This window comes from Lichenostomus cassidix, chromosome 1Aa (assembly GCF_008360975.1).
Source record: "Lichenostomus cassidix isolate B80296 chromosome 1Aa, HeHo_3.0, whole genome shotgun sequence".
In the NCBI taxonomy this organism is placed as follows: domain Eukaryota; kingdom Metazoa; phylum Chordata; class Aves; order Passeriformes; family Meliphagidae; genus Lichenostomus; species Lichenostomus cassidix.
In genome coordinates this window covers 16,269,170-16,293,635 of record NC_139480.1, presented here as the reverse complement: position 1 = coordinate 16,293,635, position 24,466 = coordinate 16,269,170, and the positions used below count along the sequence as shown (strand labels likewise).

The following is a 24,466-nucleotide window of genomic DNA, read 5'->3' as shown; positions in this document are numbered from 1 at the left end:
GCCACAGCAGAGCACCCCAGCTCCTCCACAAATGGAGAGTGCTTTGAGTCATTAACATTACCATTCCAGTCTCCCACAGTAGGAAACAGTAATTAAAAAACCCCGCTGGGTTAAGATACTGCCTGGATAGAAATAAAAAGGAAACCCTAAGTTAGAATGACATCAGCAGCAGGAACAAACTTCTACAAGACCACACGCAAGTGGTACAAAATGTAACAAAATGAGTTTGGGAAAGCTTTTAATGAATCTCTGCTCTCAGCAAAGCATTAACTTACCCTGAGCACAGAAACACTTTCCATTTAACCTTCATGGAGTAATGTTCTGTATTTGACAGTGAGAGGGAAGGAATGGCCAAGAATTCTTCTATTTCTGGTGAAACTACACAGACCTTACATCCATAATAAAGTACTATATTCATGTCCTTAAACAGCAGGATCTAGCAGGCAGAATCCACAGTGACACATTGACCACGTCTGTGCAGAACTACCACATTTAACTAATTCTAATTTAGAATGTATCAATGAAAAGTGACAGGAAAAACTGTGGATGTTTAGCCTGTATATGCTAAAGATATGAGTACACATAAATAATTAAAAACTAGCCTTGCTGTTAGACACCTGTTTCTTGAAACATATTAAAAATTAAAGGAATACTATGGATGACAGAAGGAAATTACATGTTTGCATAAGAGCAGTATGACAGTAACAGGAAAACAAACGAGTTTTCAATTCCAATGGGCTGCACTTAGTTTAGCCAAAAGTTGTTTTTTGTAATTTAGTGGAGTATGCTTATTTTCCCTTGGGCTGATTTTTCATAAATTTAAGCACCGACCCTCTGGACTAGCTAAGTAGCTACTTGTCTCTCATGTAAGGAGTTATGAAAGTTTCTATCCCAATACTTTTATTTTCATGCTATCGAAAATATGTACTGTATTTGTTTTAACAAAGAGTAATATTACTTTTCAATATGTTTAAACCCTGGAATGTAAATATTAAGATTTCTATTAACTGAAATAACTAATCAATAGGAAAATACACAATGATGCACACTCTATACATGTCTCACCAACCCACAAATATGCATCCTCCAAACTCTCATCAGAACTAATCCCCAGACACCCTCTGTGTTTAAGCAATGATTGATGCATTGCACATGAACACTGAAGGACCAGGGACCAAACCTGATTTCAGTCTCTTCAAAAGACTGCTTGAATCACTAGTCGGAGATCTAGTGACCCTTGTACAGACTTTTTTTTGTTTCAAAAATCCCTCAATCCGTGGTTCCACTGGGGTTCAGTTTTGACAGGCACAAGGGGTGCATTTAGGGGCTTAGTCACTCCTTCACAGGCTGAGAAGTATGAATAGGAAGCTGGTTTAAGCTTGTTTGCAGAGAGATAGAAACCCTTCCTCTGGGGGCTGCTCAGATGAGTACTCCAGCAGACACATTTGAAATACAATGAGGTCACTGACATACAGCCTAGGCCTGCTATTTTCTTTTGGTCATCTCTGATGAATTTACACATCCACTTAGTCACTTTTATCAACAAGTGTATAGAAGTGCTAGTCAATCTAGCTTGCATAAATTAGCTGACACCTTCTGCATAGGTGCTGCAGCCTAAAGAGGGTCTTGTTCTTTCTTTTTCTGAATCATCTTCTTGTTGTTCCCAGACCTTACTCAATTTGTCAGATATTGTGCCAGATGTTCAGGGTACGATTAAATTTATGGATTAAGATGGCCAAATCCACATTTGTATTTCAAAACAGTTCCACAGACATGCAAACAGCTACATGTCAGTGCTTAGTGAGCAGAGTGGTAGTCTGTAGAGAAGAATAAAGAGTAATGCCTGAAATCTCTATTCCTTTTCAAGCTGTGAATGAGAGGAGGAGTACAGGGAGTTCAGCTAAGGCACTGCTCCTCAGATCCCCCTTACATGCACCTAACTCTGCAGAGCTCACCTAAATGTTTTTATTTCCACAGGAGTGGGGGAACACTTCACTTCTTCTACAGACATTAAACCCCATTAGAGGATGTAAGAGCTCTCCAAATACTTTATTTCAACGTAACTTTCACCATTGCTTTTTCCCTCTTGGATATTCTTGCTCTATAAGTAACTCTAGTTACTACACAGAAATGCCAGCAGCATGTGTGAATCTTGCAGGTTTCAGTTTTGGAGAGAAATTGCAAAATAGCAAAGGAAAAAACAAAAATGTAACAAAGGCAATAATTTCACTCCTGTGCACATTGGCAAAGACAGGAGGTGTAGCATTAGCACAGGATCTGCATATCTTCAAGCTTAAAAAGACACACTGGTAAATGTTCACATACATTTGCTATCTTCAACTACAACAGAAGCTCAAGGATATTCATTTCTTGAACCCAAATGTTCATGTCCCTAGAAATGGCAATTCCCAGTCCAAAAAAGAACCTAATACCAACCTTAAATGACCTCTTTGTTAGAGGTTTTTATCCAAAATAACAACTTGTCCAATTTCTTAAAAAAAAAAAATCTGCTGCCTCTTGTGTCTTTTGTGAAATGCAAAGGCAAAAGCAGTAGAAATACATCCTTGAGACATCCTTCTAGACTTTTTTAGATCTTTGGCATAAGCACCAGACAAAGTTTGCAGTCAGGAAATGTCAGCGGTATCTGATTATCGCCTCCCACTGCCACATGAATTGTTACTTGTCTTTTTGCTGAGCCAAGTGGGAAATGCAAATATTTATCCTCATCTAAAAAACTCAGGATATCCAATTTTTCTTTTTATTTCTATGCAAAGGACTAGTGACTTCTAAAAGGGAAATTTAACACAAAGAGACAGTTTAACATGATGGTCCACTGAATTTCTCTACTTCTTATAAGCCAAAGAAAGAAATTAATGTAAAGAATTTTCTATTTTTCATAGCATTGCTACATCCAGTCTTGTTTCCTTTACTAGATTCCATTTCTTTCAAAAAATTCAAGACAAAACAAATTTTCCAGTCTCAAAATGGGAACAGAACCTTTTAGCTATATCAGCTTCTTCTGATATAGATATGCTGCATTAAAAGGTAAGTGAAAATTATAAATCAAATCATATCTTTATAGGGATGGTTAGAGAGGGAACCCTGAAATTCTTGTAGAGGACTTCCCAAAACTTTCAGTATTGTCTATATTTTCCATGATTTCTTAGGACTTCTTTGCATAGATAAACTGTTCTCCTACCAGCAACATAAAAAAATAACCATTTATGTGCTTGTTATACACCCTGTGTTAGCAAAGTACAGATATAATAAGTAACTGAATATTCTGACAAGCCCTCAGGAATGTATTCTGACTTTATAAATGCATGTTTGATTTTGGCAATGTAATGCCTATGCAATTAAGATAAATGAGATAATCATGCCCTTAGAACATATCACACTGAAACTTTAATTGTAGATATCACACAACCCAGTAACAAGTTCCTACTCCAAATGGAGCATACTAATAGATGTATAAGAAGGTTCCCAAAAATGCAGTAGTAGTGCAGTGATGTGAACAGCAATATTGCAGCTCTTTATTGGTTTCACACTGTGAAAGCCACTAACTTTCAATTTTGTGATGTTATTCAACACAATTTGATCAGCTATTTTATGCCACTGTGGATAACAGCAACAAAAGATATAAGAGAAGTAATAAAACAAGAATTTGTTAAAATCAACTGGCTTGTCCCATTATAGAAACGATAGGCTGAGAAAGAGGCAGTAAGTTAGATTCAGAATTGTCAGGCTATTAAAAGAAATTCATTTTGCTCTGCTTATGCCAATGAGAGCAAAAGAAAGAAAGAATCAAACAAGATAGCATATTTTTCAGTAGTTGAAAAAATACACAGTCCCACAAAGGAAAATGTCAAAGAAAAAATGCTACAGCTAAATTATAGTCTCTACAGATTTCTCCACTTTTAACTCCTTGGGTGTGATTCTGAGGACATGTTCTATGCTGAAATAAGAATAATCCAATGCTGTAACCTATATGAGCTTTCCATGTTTTGTAGTTTCTGCTATTGATTAATATCTTTTTTTAATATAACTAAAATTTTCTGTATTGGCTTTAGATATGCTCTAAAATACGTATAATACATTATTTCCATCTCTTTTAACTGCATATTTACAAATATTTGAAACATCTGGAAAACACATAGGGTAATGATTTTTGATTTTGTTTTTCAGTAGATAAAAATAAATAAATCAAAGCAAAATAATCCAAGATCAATAAAATGCTGAAAAGTTTCCTTCTATAGATGCTACGGATAACACTACAATATTTAATTCCTACAGTTGTGGTCTAACATTATTAACTAACCAGTATAATAATGAAAAATGTCAGAGAGCAACTCTCTTTCCATAAACTACCCTAACATTCAACTGGCAAAAGTGATTAGCAAGAGTCTGGTGTTTTATAAAAAACAGTTTAATGCAGTGTTCACCACCAAAACCCTCTACAGATATATTGGGTACATCACACTTTAAAATGCCTCTGAGAGTCACCTCAGAGACTCACAGAATGTAGCTCTCATAAAACAGCTTCATAGCTGAAGAGTTATTTTTTTCACAGAGAAAGAGAAACATTCATTATAAAATCATATGATACATATACTCAAAAGCAAATTTCAAATACCTACGCTAAACTAATGACGTTACAGTACTAATCACCTCAGAGTTAATGTTAGAAAATTTATATTAAAAATATGTACCTTTATAAAAGTCAATTTATTCCAGCAACTCTACCCCATATACACTCAAACTAGCAAAATAATATTAAACTTCCTGAATTTGTATTTCATGTAGAATATATTGCATAAATAAATTTGTAAAAGTAAAGTTTTATTGGGCAGTTTTAAAAACGAAACAAAAACTTCCTATTGTACAAAGATTATCTCCAAAAATTCAAGGGCAAGCAGAAAGAACCTTGTCAAATGTAAAACTGACTACAGAAATAACAGATCAGATACAAAAACTTTGTGAAAAATCCAGTTCATTTCCCTGTCATACTGCAACTCAAATCAAAACAGTATATCAATTATCTGTTCAGGGATCTTATTTAATAGCAACTCAGCATCCTGCTCATTGTCTTAATGTTAAATGAGTCTTTGTAGAACTGCAACTTCTTTCAATTTGTCCAGGCACATTTGATAATTAACAAGATTATTTCAAATTTCAGTAATAGAAGTCATACATCTCATTCAATACCATCCACTGATTGCTGTGTATTCATATACCATGCTGTATTCTTGTCTCATCAGAATCCAATAATTTTCAGTAATGCATTATCAGGAAAGATTAAAAAAAAAAAAAAAAAGCAGTATGTCCCCAGGTGCCTTGCAAGGAAATTTATGAAAAATGAGCCTCTAAAAAAATTCAATATTTCTAAACCAAATAGACAAACTGATAGAAGGTAAGTTTGCCAATGTTGACTTGACCTTCTGTTTCCCTTAGGAATTAATACTTCTTTCAGAGAGAAGCAAATATAGCCACTTGGGCTACTCAAAAGGGTCATGTACTTATGTTATGACAGGCATTGATTACAGTATTTTGATAAGTCAGCTAATGAATAGCACTGAAAACTAGCTTGCAGTGGAAGCCTGCCAAGGTTCTATTTAGAAAACCACATTCAGATATATCAAAAACTCTTTACAGATTAATGAAAACAAAACAGAAAAAAAAATTGGCAATGTATTAATTACGTTCAAAACTAAATTTTCCAATTAAGTGGAAAGAACTGCACTTTGCTTCACCACATATTCTCAGTTTAGTTTTAAAAATAACTCCCTGTCTGAACGGCAAATGGGAGCTGGTAAAATGGCTTTATGAAAAGAAAGGAGCATTCTTGGAAACTTCTACCAAGTGCAAACATACCAAGTCCATGCCGTCTAACATCATATACTGTGTTTATGATCCAGATTTATTCCAGGGATACCATGACACCCCAAAACAAATGGCAATAAACCATGAGAAGACATTTACATAGAAACACTAATAGAAGAAGAAATAAAGGCAGTATTCACTGCGTCTAAAGTCTAATCTCAAATTCAGTGTAAAGAAAATTTATTTCTCTGATTTGCTTCTGGAAACAAAGGCTCCAAGCACAATAAATCATTTTAAGCTCTGGAACCTTTTATGCCTTTTCCAGTATGGACTCTACTTCCAATAGAGAGTCGAAAGATCTTAAACCACACAAAACTACCACACTATCCTGCATAGATGCAATTCCTTGGTAGATATACAGTGCACAAACTAAGTTTACATTATTACTCTAGAGACCAAGGCCCTCTGGTCAGATTCAAAATTGTGAACAATTACAAATGTTGGCAATGCACACATCCTGATGCACACATACTAATTTAATTAAGAAATTTTAGTGATTCAGATGTAATCCTATGCAACTCCATGAAAATGTAACATACTTTGAAAATATAACTGCCTCATAAAAATATTAAGTATTAGTTGTAAAGGAGACTGCATTGTACATGAATTATGGTATCCTTTAACTCTTGAGGGCCACAGAATTAAAAGTCTAATATAAAAAGCTTTGCTAAATCAATCTCAAACAATGGCACAATCTTCCTCTTGTTCTTCAACTCCATTTTTATGAATTAATATCCACTTCACTTCTTTGTTCAGCCCTCCACCTAACACATACTTAGCTCGATGGCCAGCACATACTCTGCTCCCTGGGAGCACCTTCAGACACAACCAAAGAGTCAGTGTCCCACTGTTCCCACTGCACAGCTGCAGGCAACTTCAGGAGATTGCCCACCTCCAAGGTTCATCTTTGTTTCCAACTAACACATCCCTAAAGCCCAGGAGAGAACACAACACAACATGCTCTCCACTACAGCACATGCAACTAATAGTTTTTGTTCTGTACAGACAAACTGCATTGATCCAGCAAAAATGTGAATGTAAGCAAGGCAGAACCTCCCAGACAGTCAAAGCACACAAGCAAACTCAGCCAGGAAAGCCAATCCTGCACCAGGTTTCCTACAGGCAATTTTTTCAGATGGAGAACCAGGACTAGGACAGACCACACTGCCCTTGCTTTCTCTGCACCAGAAAACTGCTCACCAAAACATGCAGAACCTGCCTGATATGAAGATGGCTAGGAGTATTTCCACCAGGGCACAGAAAACATTGCTGTGGAAGGAATAGAGAGGCAGATCACAATCACACTAACAGCAGAGACCATCTAAGGAGCACCTGGGAATACTCCAGCACTTGCATTGAACCAACACAGACAACTGAGCACTGAAGAAACTTCACTGTCTCCATGTCCACATTCTGCCTGGACCTTAGCAATTTTTATTTCTCCTTACTGTTGACAGTACACCTTCAAAAGCTGTCCCAGTCCACGGTCTACAGGACAGGAAAAGCACCCGAACGAGAAACCAAAGAAGCTCCTTTGATTGTCAGTAACTAAAATAGTCAAAACAGAGGCAATGGGAAAGAACTGGAAGCATTTGTTCAGAAGATCCTTGGAAAATGTCAGTTTTGTTAACTGACATTAAGAGGCTGGTATCTTCTCAGGACAGGATGGGCTGAACAGTTTCTATTCAAAGCAAATCTTCAGCTGTCAAAGGCTCAGTCTCTGGGCACCCAGTAAGAGCTAAGGATGTGGCTCAAGACTTCTTAGACACCACGATTCACAAGAATTTTGTTGTGTAAGCAACATCAACATAGCAGGAAGGTATCTTCACATGATACATGTTCAATTCATTTATGTCCCTGGGAAAAAAAAAAGAACTAAAACTCTGGGCAAGCCTTAGACAGGTAGACAGGTAGAAGACACTGCCAGTGATCAATAAGGTCATGGAGTGAACATGGGATTTGGTCAAGGATGTTTCTGATATGCCTCCAGCAAGGCTGTCATGATTCCTGAGACACTAACCAGGGGAAAAAGTATTATGTAGAGGATGGGCTGTAATGACAATGATAACCATGCAGACTCTCTGCAGAACTGCTGTGCTACAGACTGGCATGAGCCTGGTTATGGCGAGATTCCAGAGCACAATTCCTTTCTGCTTCTGGGCTCTGATTCAGAGCTAGAAACAAATGTGCAACCTCCCTCGTGTCAAGGGCAATTCATCACAAAGAGCCACAAAGGTTATCTCGCACATTTGAAAATTATCAGTCACTGGGTGGTTATCTCATGTCTGATCCCAATGGGTTTACCAGAAATATGGACAGCCTGTAACACAAAGTTTTACAGTTCTGTGCAAGACTTCTGAGAGATCAGTATGCCTGTGGTGGGTTGACCTTGGCTGGATGCCAGATGCCCACCAAAGCCGCTTCCTTTCTCAACTAGACAAAGGAGATAAAATACAAAAAGGCTCATGGTTTAAGATAAGGAAAAGGAGAGATCACTAAGCAGTTACTATCACTTGCAAAACAGACTCATCTTGGGGGAAATTAACTGAATTCACCGTCAATCAAATCAGAGAAGCAATCTGAGAAATAAAACCAAGTATTTAAAACATCTTTCCCTCACCCCTCCCTTCTTCCTTAATTTTATTCCCCATTTTCTCTGCTTTCTCACCCTCATTGGAGCAGGAGGATGGAAAATGGGGGCTGCTGTCAGTCCATCCCAAATTTTCTCTGCTGCACCTTTGTCCTCAGGGAGAGACTCTTCACATTCTTCCCATGCTCCAGTGTGGGATCCTTCCCATGGAAAATAGTTCTCCATAAACTTCTCCAATGAGAGTCCTTCCCACATGCTGTAGTTCTGCACAAACTGATCAAGCAGGAGTCTCTTCCATGGGACACAGTCCTTCAGGAACAGTCCCTTGTGGGGTCACAAGTCCTGTCAGAAAACCTGTTCCAGTCTGGGCTCCACTGCCCACACAGTCACAGGTCCTGCCAGGAGCCTGCTTTAGCACAGGTTTCCCACAGGATCACAGCTTCTTTTGGGCAGCCACCGGCTATGGCTGCAGAGGAACCTCTGCTCCTCTGGCTGTAGCACCTCCTCCCCTCTCTCTTCACTGACCTGTGTGTCTGCATGGCTGTTTCTTTTACATATCCCCACTCTCCTCTGGCTCTAATTTACTCCTACACAGTAACCTTTCCCCCTCCTTACCTATGTCACCCCGGAGGTGCTACCATCGCCACTGATGGGCTCAGCCTTGACCAGCAGCAGGTGCATCTCGGAGCCAGCTGGCATTGGCTCCATTGGACACAGGGGAAGCTTCCAGCAGCTTCTCACAAAAGCCACCCTAGCAGCAACCCCCAAAACCAAAACCCTGCCACACAACCCCAGTGCAATGACCCCTGAGATACACTGGGCAGGTAGCAGCACAGCTGGTTGCCTGATTCCTGCTCCACTTCCAGCCCTTTTCTTCCACTGGTAACACCAGACTGATTTACACTAGATTGTAGTAACAAAAATTGTGCCAAGCAGCAGCAGTAATTAGATCTCCTGAAAGTTGTATGACTCAAGGGTTGTACAAAGTACCAGTAGGTGAAGAGCAGCACACCTGAGAAAGCCTTACACTAAATCTTGTTGGACTGGTGTCTTCCCTGAAAGCATCAGTCTGACCTCCAGTAGAGACACACCTGAACCATTCTACAGAACCCGTGCATCTGAATGATGAACAAAAACTCCAGAATGACACACTATCATTAGCATCACAGACTTCTAGCCTGTATTTTTAAGTAAGAAAAACAAGTAGAGCCACAAATTCTAGGTAAATCTCTAAACCTAGAGCCTCTAACTGCATTTGCATTCCTTATGCTCCAGTGCTCCTTAGACTCTCTCTGCTAGATAGCATCTGATGCCACTAATTCCTCTCCTCACAAATCAAAGCAAAAGAGCAAAATCAGAGGCCAACAGTTTCAACAGACCTGTGTTCTATTTTTAGCTCCCCAGAGGCCTCCCATGGACAACTAACCTGCACATATTGTAATTTAAGCTCTCAAACCATTGTAATAAAAAAACCATACACCACCTCAAAAGGCATTGTGATAATTAGTTCATTCATTATAAAGTGTTATGAATTTTTCAAAAGAGAAATGCCGCAGAAAGACAATACACTGCTATGAAACCATAACAATCTTATAGGACAAATGTTGACAAAGGGCAAAGATGATTATGACCTTCAAGTAAATAATTTTTATTTTTTATCTTGGCATTTTTATGGACCTTATCACTGTAAGGTCTGAACAACTCACAAATACTAATTAACTGAGCCTTTTTAATTATTCTCCCTGCTTACACAAGGGAAACCCTAGACCCAGTCCAATCTAAGTTCTCCTTTAGCACAAGATGAGTCAGAAGAAAGGAAGGACAAAGCACAGTATGTAATGTTGATACTCACTGACCTCAATGTACTCAAATACATTCTTCCAAGAAGGCTGTGATAAACAGAGCAATCTCTGAATTATCTGAACTCATATACAAGGTCTCATGGTGCCATACGTGAAACATTTATAAGCCTCTCAGCAGTGGCTCCGAATTCTATACTGTGTGCATAACCAGCAAGGCTTAAACTTGTAAAACAAGCAACATTAATATATTTAATGCTCATTCCCTTGAACCCAAGACTGTTTCTTGAAACATTTGCAGTGAAGGATTATAGATTTAAAAAAAACAGAACCCACAACACAGTATTACAAACCTATATAACAGATCAAATTATTTCTTGCTAATAGCAAGACTGTACCAATCTGTCTGATTCTTCATGTACATGCTTCACTGACACTACAAAGTCAGCACCGGTGTAATCATTCTGTTTCATTAAGCTGCTGAAAGACAATCTGTAAGTATATATAACACTAAAAATTATCAGGTGGACTACAACAATGCTTAAAGTCTCAACCCTTTTGTTCTAGTCTTGGGGGGGTGGGGAAACAAGAGAGATACAGAGATTTAGCTAACTGAAAAACAGACTTTTCTATTTACAGTGGAGTTATATCCATTAAGAAAAAAATTATATTCTATTTACTCAGCCAGTCAACATGCATCTTCACGGAAAACAATCTCAGATCATCTAAAGGACGTATCAGGTCTCATCTATTTTTGGTTTTGGTTTGGTTTGGTTTGGTTTGGTTTTGCAACATTTGGACTTTTTATTTAGCCACAAATTAATTTTGTGCCAAACTGCAGCTAATATTTCAAGTAGGAACAGGAATGAGTGATGAAGAAGAAATGCACTCTTGCTTTTTAAGCATACAATACATGGGCTGCTCTCCCCTGTCTCTTTGAACACAGATCCTTTTCTCTGCTCTTTCTGCACTCTTTATTCAGATATCTGAGTCAATAATAGTTTAATTGACCTGCCCATGCCTTGCCTTTGTCTTTCTTTTAGCATAATATGTACAGATATTTTTAGGGCAGAGCCTTTGGTGACAGAAACATTGTTCCTATCAATCTGCAGAGCATAACTAATGTAAAACAACATAATCATGTGAAATAATGTCTGGGAAGGATAGCTATGACAAGCTTGGAATGCAGTATTTACAAAGGAAAAAATAAGGAAACATATTACCAATTTTCGACGCATATTGTCAGTGTCAAAGCAATACAAAATTAAACACAGCAGAGTTTCTAGATACCAAATAAGCACAGAGGCAGGAACTGAAGGATTGATACATGTCCTTGCAGGAAGAGTTTTGAAGTCATTATTGCAAAAGACGACACAATGGTGAGACTTCAACAGTACCATTGCTGAAAGCTCTCAGAAGCAGAGGACATCTTCTTCCTCCCAAGTCTATGTCCATACATGAAAAATGGTACCTTCATCAAACAAAAACACCAGCATACTGGATGCCACTGTGCAGCATGGATACAAATCCTTTCTTTGAGCAACACAAACTGCACCCATTCTCCCAGTGAAGCTGAAGGCAGTATTTTTACTAAATTGCATGCTCTGGCTTTAGGGTGGGACTGTGTGCAATCCTGAAGATACACTGCCAAAGCAGAGCTACTCATGAGACGAAGTTCAAGGAGTGCTGCAGGAGAGCATGTGCAGCCCAAACAACAAGCTTTCCTATACAGACACAAAACCATGATGAACAGTATACTGACCATTTTACTGCATTATATTGGCTATTTTCAGCTGGAAGCTGTACAAGGCACTGTCTCTACACCAAACTAGTGCAGAAAGGGGGTTGTTGTCCCCATAAGTCCACCAGAGAACGTTCCTAGCAATGGGTATCTAACATTAGCAACCATCAAGTTCTGGACAAAAGTTTCTGCTCCTTAAAAATGATAATATTGAAGTAATTTGTGATATTACTCAATCCAGTTGTTTTGGTTTTTTTGGTTTTTTTTTTTTTTTGAGAGAAAGATAATATTCTGTTCCAAATCACAAAATCCTATTCTCTAAATCAGCCATTTACCTAAAAACCTACATCTTTACCTTCCATTAAAATCAAACAGTTATAAACCAAGTTATCTGCCAGTTAAAATTGGTTACCAAGCATTTTCGTATGGGTTTTTTAACTGGAAATTGGGGTTTTTTAAACAATTTAATAGCAGGGCTCCCTCCTTTCTTAGATTGAATAACGATGGTAAAAATAATAAGGTGAAAACTCTGGAAATGCTCCATTCCAACCACTTGTAGCTTTATTTCCATCTAATGAAAAGATAACTACGATTTCATTTGTGTACAGTAAAATTGTCTATTGGGTCTAGTTTAAAAAGATGGTAACAAACTCTGCCTTGCTCTCTCCAATTGGTTGCATCACATGCAATTAGTATTCCAATCCAACATTAACCAATTAGATCTTCCTGATGAGTAATATCAGTATCTTCCCTACACTTCATGACATTGCATACCCTTGTTTATAGTATCTAACAAGGCAAAGCTAACTAAAAGAAGGCTGACAAGCTTCATATTTTCATGACAGAATACAAGGACAAATCCTGTTATACTTCATGTGCATGTTCACAGCTGGCGCACCGTCAAGGGGCATTGTAATATGAATTAAGGTCAGCATATGAATCACAGTGTCAGTGTGTGCACAGCTGGACTCTTAAACAGAGATGCAAAGACTCCTGTCTTCCTACCACTGTGTTCACACATAACCGTATCTACTAGTTCATACTTTCAAGAAATAACAAATAATAGCAAAAGTAACATCAAAGTGCTTTTCTTTGTTTGATACTGCCCACTGTGAATGCAATCTTTTAACATAAAGAGTAAATAGGTACCATTCTCAGATTATTCAATATCAAATCTATACATAGAAAAACCCTTCCCCATGTGTATCCCCATGTAGTATGGAAGAACCTGGGCCTGTCAGAAATTCTTTCAGGTTTTCCAGGCAATTGATTGCATCTTTGATTACATCTTAGCAGCTGTCCTGCCAGCCTCAGTCCCTAGAACGAGGAGCAAGAAGGCCATGGAAGTGGATGTCTGTGGTGTGGAGGAGTAATCAAGGTCTTTGTCCCCTGTGCAGAAAATCCTGGATAGGTGCTTTTACTGGGGCCAGAGTCAACTCTTCTATGATAGTGAAATGAAAAAGAGTTATAATCTGAGTTTAATAGTCTGAAGTCAGTTTTTACTGTTTACCATCAAACAAAAGAAACCGTCCAGCGAAGTGAATCTCCAGCCCTACTGATTTCATAACAATGGGGCTAATTTACAGGGGTTTTTCCACAGGCTGCTCTTTTGCTGCAGACTCTCGGCACAGCAGCACAGGTGCTGCCAAGACCCTCAGCAGCCCTCTGCTCTGTCTGCCTCATTCCCTGGGAGCAGTGAGATCCACTGCCCAAACCCAGCCCTGCTGAAACGGGGACAGGCAGGGGACAGGGTGATGGCTCACCTCTGCTCTTCCATCAGGCAAAATGGAGCTGCCAAACTGAAGACCATCAGGCAGTTTAGATTAAATTAACCCCCATCTCTAAAGGGCAGCCTTCCCCTCTTTCTGCTTGACAAGCAGTGTTAATATCCCAGCTATATTCCAGACTTCTCAAAGCCCAGTCCTGTGCAGACTAAATACATGGAGGATTTGGTAATATTTCTTATTTAAAAACATGTCATCTGTGTTAATATCACTTTCTTCTGACTGGAATTAGTTTACACTACATTGAAAAGCCTATTCTATTGACCAAGAAGCAGAGTAAATTGAGGAAATTAATGACATGTTGAAATAAATGACTGCTTTCTCCTCTATTAAGCACGTTGAATTTAGGAAAAAAAATACAGATTTATGACACAAACTGTGAAGCATGGTCTTCTTAACAGCAATGCATTAAATAATTGAATGAAAATATGCTAATTCTAAGTAGAAATGGACTTAAAAGTTTAAAAAAAAGGAAGATAACAGAACACTAACGCTTATTTGGAAACGTCCATTTTCATACTTCCCTATTTTTGCATAATGACACCACTAATAAAGCTCCAGAAAGATACTGTGCACTGCAAATTTTAATTTATGCAGCATGTAGTTCAGCTGCAGTTCTGAGACAGCCTTACTTCTTAGAGGATTAGAGCACAGTATTATTTTAATGTTGCTCCACAAAGACATTAATTAAACAGTATATTGATAAGTTCAAAGCTGGTTGAATTTCAGGCCAAGAAAGCTTTCTAGCTATCTTTTAAAATGTCTTTTGTAGACATTTATCAAATTCTGCAGGTTTGCTTGCTGAAACTGATAAATCTTATTTACATTTGAGGAGTTTGAACCCAGCCTGTTTGGTGGCTCGGATGAGCAGTGTTTAGATCAGTTGCACAGCTCTCCAACCTGCACACAACTTCTTCCTGTGAGAGCTCTTGCTACTCCTGCCAGCAGTAGTCTGTGTATCCATTTTCTATGAGCCATGTTTGTGTTGGAGGAACACACGCCAGAATCTTGTCAGCTGAGCTCGCTAGTTGCTGTCTAAGCACTGCTACTGCTGCAGCCACCGAGCAGAATATTTTGATTCCGAAGATAAGATTTATAGCATCTCAAGTTGGTAAATAATGAAAAAGCCATAGCATATACAAATCACATTTGCAGGTTCTAAATTCTGTAATAGTTTTACTTTTTTTCCTTCTAAGGCTTCAACAGAAAAAAACTCACAAGATTTGAAAGCATAAAGGTATCTCCAGCTTTTGCTGCAGTATTTGAGAAACATACATTACAGTAAAAAATCCCAGCCTAAAATAGAAACCCTTAATCAGCGATTACTGTGGAGCAATGTAAATCCTGATGTATTTACAGATGAAAGGGAGCCACACAACTCAGCCAAAATACTCCATTTTCTGAAAATCACAATTCCAGTTGAGTTTGTAATATTAAAAAAAACCCTGTATATTTACAGTCAGCTTATAGGCAGCTAGGGTACATTTCCTTCTCCAGTAAAATATGTACTTTCATATAAATCAAGTTTATAGTTCACATGGTGCTGTAAATGTGTTAAGTCTGTTCCTTTTAAAAGTGTATTAACAATTTTCCAAAGAAGATAGCAGAAGCCATTTATAAAGCACATGCCTCCCAAATCTTCCTGAGGGCAAATGACACAACAGAAGGGCCAGCAGGAGGTAACACTTTCACCACTTTCTCTGACACAAGGGACCAGGACACAATTTTGAGGTCGGTCCATAGGATAAAGGACATGCTGCATGAGAAAATCAGAGATGAAAAACAGCTTACAGGAAAACACTTGGGTTTTTTTTTCTTTTCTCAGTGTAGTTCATGTGAGTTCATACCCTAAATGCTGCAGTTACTCTCAGGATTAGACATCTCAAGACCTCAGAACACCCAATTTTTGCTCGTATTGAATAAAATCTGAGACCTCTCCTTGATATATGGTTTAGTTCAAAGCTGAGTCATGGTTCACCTAAAAGAACCATGAACTTCTGTTAACCTTTCTGTGATATTAAGTCAGTTAAGTGTTTCCTATAAAAAATTGGAAACTAGTTTCATGCCATACAACTGCTCTCATCTTCCACTTCAAAGCTGGTGAAAAATTAGTACTTGCAGTCACTTATGCTGGTCTGAAAAAAAAAGAGAAGTTGAGATGTTCCTTCACAAATGAAAGAAGGAAGCAATGTAAAACTGTCATCCCTAGGAAACAGTATGTATTTGGAAATCTACTTTCATCCACTCAATTGCAAAAAATAGTGTGACTTTATTTCAGGGGGGAGGGGGGTTGTTTATTTGTTTATGTTATTTTTTTTTTAAATCAAGACAGGTATTTCATTATCAAAACCCAAAGATTTTCTATCACAATTCATGTTTGACTGTTTCTACTTTATTCAGTAGGGTCTTTTCAAGCCTAGGCAATTTAAAGGAGTTGTTAATTCAAAAAAAAAATAGCTCACATAAGAAACTCTGAAATTATTCCTCTCCTTTCTCTCCTACAGCCTGATCATTTGTTTGCAGTAAAAATACTGAAAATAAAAAAACAACTTGAAAAGCCCGTGTCCCTAATACACTGGAAAATATGCAGTCAAATTCACAAGGTACTAAGCTTTTCTTCATAGACATAAAAGCCATAGCAATTTCAAACTACATTTCTCAAACAGCAGGTATCAAAAAGAAAAGAAAATACTGTTGTGCAACAGCCAGAGAACAAATAACCCCACTAATTCTTCTGTTCATACCTTTTCCTAAACCCACTAAGTAAAAACCATTACACATTTTGAGTGGTTTTATAAGTATGAATAGGAAGACAAAATACAGACTATAAAATTAGAGGTGATTAATTAAATATTAATTTCCATATCTAAATCAACCACTATGAGTTCAGTTCTGTTTAAAAAAAAAGAACATGCTTTTCTAATCTAATTATGAAAGCCTGGAATATGATAAAATGGAAGTCCTAAAAAAGTGAGCTAGTAATACCAGGTTATACAGGTTAACTTTTGATCAAGTCTTCAGACATATAGACAACAGTTTTAGTTTGGAAATCTAATCTCCAAATGCCAGTTTAAACCCATACCAGATCTTAATTTTTTCTTTTTTCCCCAGTGATTTTTTATGTGCAAAATGAAACATTACTGCAAATGAGGTGATTGATCTTTTTTTTTATTGTACATCTGAATTAGAAACTCAAATTTTAGAGGCACTGTTAATACAAAAAAATGCTTAAAATACAACATAGGAAGAATTGAATGCCTTTCTGATGATGGGTTTAACAGAAGTGGGATGGGAACAATTAAATAGAAAGCAATGTAGGCAGGAACTAAAAATAATCTACATGAAAAATTTGGGAATTTACTGGCTGGAAATGACAGAGGAGAAAAAAAGGACTAAAATGATGAACTGATGAGAGATTCATGGTACACTACCACCCTTATGAGGCTGTGCAAGGACAACTGCTATCCTGCCAAATGGGAATGGGAGAGGTAATGCTAAAGAGAGGCAAGTACTAGCATTAGTGCTCAACACCACTGCAAGACAGATAAAGACATACTGGGAGGAGGGGAAAGTGTAAAATAATAAATGGACATATATATATAGATATAACAGAAAATCAAAAGCACACTTCATATACTGAGATACAAATGAGCATGTAAGCAAGATCTCTTACAAGTACTGCAAATTCACACTGGTGCAAGCAGTCACTGTTGCAGCTAAACTGAAATTTGGTCAAACTACCATCCACAAATGTGCATTTAAGCCTGTCAAGCCACAAAACTGTACATAAACTTCCAGGACAGCTGGACTGTGATACAAACTAAATACAAAGTAAAGCCTTCATAGAGAGGGATGGCCAGCAAAGCTTCATCGTACACTGCACATTCATTGCACACAGATATCATCTGAAATACCTGCAGAATTTAAAACAGTACACACTGTTCAAGCTGAATGAATTTCTAAGAGTTCTGGTTACTACTTTACCTGCAGCACAACATAGTGCTATCAAATGTCCTTTGAGAAATCATAATTGCAAACTATGGAAATTATCCCACAGAAGGACAATGTGGGTCTCATTGACATTGCAGCCTGTCTTTTGCATACAGTAATACAAAGGGCACTCTGTATTACTGCAGTTTTAATAAATCACTATGTTTATATATGACTTAAGCATGACAATACTTGAAATCAAAGCTTCCCTGCGAGAAACACAAGCACAGTCAAGTATTATTTTACTTGTGGGGACGCAAGTCGTATTGTTGTAATGTCACATAAAGACATATATATAGAGAGAAAAAAACCAATTCAACCATGCAAAGTTTGCTCCTAATTTCTACAATTTAAGATTTGAATGTGAAACTACGTTTTCACTACTTTTAAGTGTTTCTTTCTATGTGATACTACAATGATTCCTAAACTCTGTCATGGCAACACAGTCCATTCACTGTATATGAAACTATGCTGTCCCATATTCTATGTTATTCGTTGTCTGAAGCATCAGGTGGAAAAAAGGAAAATGGAAAGGAGATAAAAGGAGTAGTTTAAAAGTATCCTGCAGTGGATCCTGCATCCCAAAATGCTCCACAAAGTCACATCCATGGGAGACAACTTTGTGCCTTTCTAAGACTTTCAGGTACTATGAAAACGCAGCAAACCTTTCCCTGTAATGCAGTTTAGAAAAGAAGGACCTAACTGATAACATCAGTTAGATAGCACTAACGAAAGTCCAGAACAGTTCAGCTCAGTGTTACCCCTCCTCTCCTGCATTCTTTTTCTATTTCTCTGAAGAAGTGACATTTTCAGAAGCATAGATCCCACCTCCTCGAAGAACAGACATGGTGCAGCAATATATCAATCACCCCAAGCACAGGGCTCAATTTATCTTCAGGTGCCAGTCCACATGGAGCTCGTTCAGCGCCCATTACCACATTCAGAAAGCAATGTGCATGGTCTTTAACAGACAAGTACACATCTGCCATATAATATGTAAAAATGCAAAATGCAGAGTGTCAATGAATGCTGCTGGTCTCTAAAGTGACTTTGTTAGTGGATCAGCTCCAAAAGCAGATACAACATCAGGGTCCTGAAGGTACCAATGTCCCCGCTTGGCACACCCTACCCACAGCCTAGGAGCTCATCCAGCCCTCCCTACAGCCCTGCACTGCCCTGCCATGGGCCCAGCCTGGCTTGTCCCTGTTCTCAGGGAGGCGACAGTACCAGGGCTGGGGCTGTCCCTGTGCCCCTGGCTCTGGGCTGGGACAGCTCCTGGCTGACAGGTCACCCGGGGAGCCCCAACACCCGCCACACCCCAGTGTCAGAGAGCTGCTGGCCTCACAGCAGCCTGACAGAAAAATGCAGAAGATGCAGCTTAGCTAAGTACATGCAAAGAATATTTATTCACAGACTTTGCCTTCTAACACAAAATTTAGTTACCATCTCTATCATAAAGAAATAAGCTACATATTTGCCAAGGCTTTGGAAAACAGAAACACAAAGTGAGGCTGCACAGAGCAGCAATTAGAGATGGATGATTTTCAAAAATATTCAAGATTGTCAACAGTAGCAACTGCGTGTCCTAAATACTCTCAAGTACCAAATGTTTCCATAAAAATGGATTTAAAACATGACTTTTTATATCCCATTGGACAGAGATTTTCTAGTGACCTCCTTCAAAACTCTCAGAAATTGTATTGCTGGGGAGCAAGATGTACCGCTTTGAATACCTTCAACACAGCAAATGAAGAGGAAATTGTGTATTTTTAAAATAGGAAAAAAAATCAGTAAAATTCGCCCTTACAGATTTACCTTCCCATGGGAAGCAAAGCAACAGGACAAAGACATTAATCACAATATCAAATGCATTGTTTTGAACTGTGTTCACGAGACGTGTTGCAAGTCCTGGGCAACCATAGTAGATGGTCAGAGGTTCATGAATGCTATTCCTAAAAAAGCAAAATGCAAGGACTCTGCATTTAAAAACCCTGAAATATCATTAAACAGCAGCCCTTGGCAACCTCTAAAAGCATTAGTGGTCTGTTGACCTGGGATATTTTGGAAAGCAGAGGAAGAGCACCCAGGGCAGTATGAGCAGTCATTTGGATGCTGCAGTGATGTGAAGCAGGAGCCTCCCAGGATGTAAAATCATGATGATGGCAGAGAGAGGCATAAAACATCATCAACACAAATCATGGCCAGTTACTGAAGGAATGTAGCTCTGGGAGTTCAGTAGAACCAGCATAACAAGGAAAAACAAGGAACATGCATCTCACACGTGTAAAACATCCTTGTATGAGGTGCAAACAAAAAAAAAAAGCATAGAAAAATGGCTGCAGCTCCCTCAGGGGCAGAGGGCAAGGAATAACAGGATTGTCCCAGCACTGCCTTTTCAGCTAGACATTCCACACCTCACCAGATTCTGGGTGTCCTCAGCAAGTCTTCCTCCTGCCCAGCAGGGACTGAACACTGCCTTTCAATTTGCTATTCACCACATTGCTGCTTTGCAGTTGCACAGTCACACATAAAGTACTATCTTTACTATTTAATTGGGTTAAGTATGTTAGGATTTCAAAGAGCTCTGTATGTGTGTGTGTGCTTTCTGCTCCAGCCTTCCCACATGACAAAATGATTGATACCACAGCAACCACTCAAGAGTAAATGCAGACATAACAGATGAGTGCAGCATGAAAATCTGGGAAAGCTGTAGGATCTCCATCATGAGAGGTCTGAAAGCAAAACAGTGGTCTAGGTGTACTCAGATCTGCTTTTTGAGTTATTTTTTATAATTCTATAGCAAAGAATAAATGCTGATTTAGAAATATATATATACACTAAAGATTTACAATGGAAAAGGAGGCTTTGCAATAGAACTGCAGCTGAAAAATGGTAAGTGTGGTATATATTAGGACTATCTAGTTGTAAGTACTTCCTGGTATTACATTCAACATATGTAAAATGATATCTATTTTTAAATCTAACATACCAGTATGGAAGAATTACCCAAGCTATAACATTTAACTGTATCAGATATCAGCAAAACCTTCACCTTAAAAACGTAAATAGCACAGACCTTCCATGAGTCAAAAGGTCACTGGCCATCGTCAGTAGAGATGGACCCAACACAGCAATCTTTAGAAGGCATTAGACAATGGTTGGGTGCAAACATTATTTCCTTACATCATTCTTTATCAGATTTAAATATATAAATAGCACTGAAAACAAAAACTGACTGTTTCCTGAGAGTTGAGACATGCAGTAAACTAACTAGTTAAAAACCAACCCTGCAAATTGCTCCATAAAAGTGATTTTCTCAGTTTGGCTGCACATGGAAAAGGTAACAGAGCAGCCCATGGCACTCAGAACTAGAATTTAATACTCACAGAGCGTAGTGTTAAAACTGGCCTTTTAAAATAGCAAAAATGAATCCTGTTATTAAACTCTATCTTTTCATCTGTTCATCAAAGCCTTGTTTCATATAAAAATATTATTGGTAAGTTTGTTCTAGAGAAAAAAGTTAGCCATTATTTAAACAGAATTAAAAAGAAATTTATGGGGACAGAATATATTGCCCCACATGTTTAAAAATTATCAATATTAACTGCACAGTTGCTGAGCAACAGAGCTGCAACAAAATCTTATACTGAGAAACACCTATATATTTTACACTTTTTAGGGAAAAACTCCAAAACAACAATTATCTTAGGAACAACATAATTAGAGAGCTGATTGGAAAAGACTCAGTTTGCATAACTTACTAATGTCTGCGTATTTTTTCATGTTTTGCACAAATTTGTGGCCAAACCCACAAATACACAGAATTATGCTCTTATTCAAAAACTTGAGAAACATGTCATGTAAGTTAAGAGTTTCCTCAGTCCAATATATCAGATTTAGAAAATTTTTGCAACCTACATGTTACTATGGCAACTTTTTGTTATTACGAAATGTAAATTTACATTGAGGCTTCAAAACAAACTCTGTATTTCCTTTGTGTTTGTACAAAATTTTTTCTCATATATGGAATCAGAATAGCTTTTTACTTTAAATGGCTACGGTTTATATTAAAAGATGAAGCTACAGTGAGAAGAAGTTGGGATTAAATCAGAGTTTGTTCGCAAATCTCTGCTTAATCATGACTTTTAAAACATAACAAATAAGTGCAGGAGAAAGCAATCAAACAAATGAGTTCTATGGCAAAGTTTTCTCTCTTTAACTTCTGCAAATACAAGCTTTTAGAAAATGAAAATATGCTGCACATCTCAGTCCTTTTCTTGCTCTTTTTCTGCTAATCCCATTAAAATTTTACTGTGGGATTTTCTTTTTTTTTTGCCTCTTTTTCTTAACAACAATGAAATAATCTGGACAAGAAAGTATGACTGATCTAGTTTTTTATGAAAAAAAAAAGTGTTTTGATATGCTACTCTGATGCTGGACAGATTTACTGAATCCAAGAACCTTGCCTGCCTAAAGATGCACAGGTGTCTGCAGTTCCTGTTACACTGAACATTCCAGGAATTATGTAAGCCTAGAGACAGAGCTGACATCTTCATCATCATGTCACAGAGTCATAGCATTAGGATTAATCTGACAGAAATGCTACTTCTTTTAATTTGACTCCCATTTCTTGTCTGCTGAAAAAGAGAGATTTGAAAATCTCATCTTGTGAACTGAGAATAATTTTCAATCTATTCATTACAATACCTGTAAAAAATAGAGACTTTCAGTTCATTTTACACCACAGCACAAATTACTAAATGTACATAATTTCTATGATTTTAATTTCTATGGTTTTATTATTAGGAATTATTATAAGTCTAATGCACTTTAGCTCTTATTATAATGAAGTTCACAAAAATGTAGAAGAAAACTTTAAAACGTGGCAATACAATAAAATGCATATGGAAATGCAGGAGCTTAACTACATATAGAACTTGGTCTCCCCAGCATAATCAGCTAAGCAACCTGGTTTAGTAGAAGGTGTCCCTGTGAATGGAAAGGTGTTGGGACTAAATGATAATCTTTACGGTCCACTCTGTCTATGATTCTGTGATCTGTCTTCCTAAGGGACCAGTTGTCTGGAAGTTTGCAACTGAGCTGTCTAGTAAAAAATCTCTACCTAGTAAAGATGAAAAAATTACAAAAGGGCACAAATCTGATGTTCATCTCATTTCTCTTCCAGTATTAGAAAAAATTCAGACTGTACCCAAAAAAAAATTAGATCAGGATACTGGTAATTCATTAGCTAATACACAAAACCCTAAAGCCCAGTGAACTAGATCATGCAGCCAGCCCTATTTTAAACTAAAAATCAGACACTAACAATTTTTTAATGGGTAGAGGGACAGTCAACACTATACTTGTAGTTATGTAAGAACACAGGCAGAGGCAACATGGAATTTATATCTAAGAGAGCCTAGAAACTAGGGGAAAAAAACCACGTTATTCAGAATCATAAAAGATCCCTTGACCATCTCCTTTTTTGCCCATGTTCCCATGTGTGTGCGCAGAATGAAGCTTCATCCTGCATCCTCTTAGGAGTGCATGCAAGACAGAAACCAGAAGTGAACAAAGACTACTAAAAGAATTCAGCAATTCTAGATGAAGAAAACCATTATGCCTGTGAAGAGACACTGAGGAGAAATGATATTTCATAACTTCTGTTATTTTAACTACTTGCTCATGTATAATTTAACAATCTTTTTCTTGCACTTCTTCTGTGAACAGCGAGCGTCTCTATATTTGTTAAGTGACTGCAAGGATACAGTTCCAGCTCCAGATAAGGCCTAACTGCATAATTAAGTAGAAGCACACACTACTAACACTAATAATTCACTGCATTGGAGTATGCAGTTGCACAACAGCCATTATTTTTAGGGTCTGTGGAACAAGGAAAATAACCTCATTTTACCATCAGAAAACACTGTTATTAGGAGCTGGAGTGTCCAAGTATGGGACAAGGAACTCTAGTGTGACACAGAACCTTCCCAGGGAAATACACGCTTTAATCAGTTGATTGGAAAAGAGTTTCAGTAGGTATTATCTTCCAAAGGCATTTACCTCACACATTTTACAGATAGGAAGGGATGCTTTCCCAAGTCAATAAACCAAGGTGAAAGTATACCAAAGCAGAAGCTCAATGCTTCCCAGCACAGCTAAAACAGGAGTATAGGTGAAAACAGCAAGAAGTTCAGCATCAATTTCACTGGAGACAAGATTTCATTCCTAACATCAAACAGTGCACTCATTTTCTCTAATCACGTTGTTCTCTTCAACATTCATACCTTACAGATTACTTTCTTAAGGCTGTTACCAAAGACAGTTTACTTAGAAGTGAAAAGCCGTGTGTGGTTTGCAAAATGCTTTTGGGCTCAGGAAAGTGCAACAAAAAGGAAAAACTGCTAATTTAGACACCAAACTTAAAGTGCCTTTTTTATAAATACTTAACACTACAAGCAATCACTATACATCACAACAAATAGATTTTTGTCTAGTTATGAATTAACGAGTAATTATAATAAATCTGTTGGGCCTTGACATTAAATAAGTGGAAATGGCCAAGAAAATGTTTAACCCATATGTCTTATCATACAATCTCTAATTGCAGGTAATGGCAGTTCTTGAGTCTTCAGTCCACTTGAAAATCATGCCACTATTTGCTAAATGTTTTCATGTTTAC

General features: G+C 37.7%; 1 protein-coding gene across 4 annotated transcripts in view; it reads right to left on the bottom strand.

The window, feature by feature from the left end:
• Positions 1-24,466, bottom strand: part of TAFA5 (TAFA chemokine like family member 5) — a 402,257-nt gene that overhangs the window by 256,877 nt on the left and 120,914 nt on the right. The window lies entirely within an intron of this gene.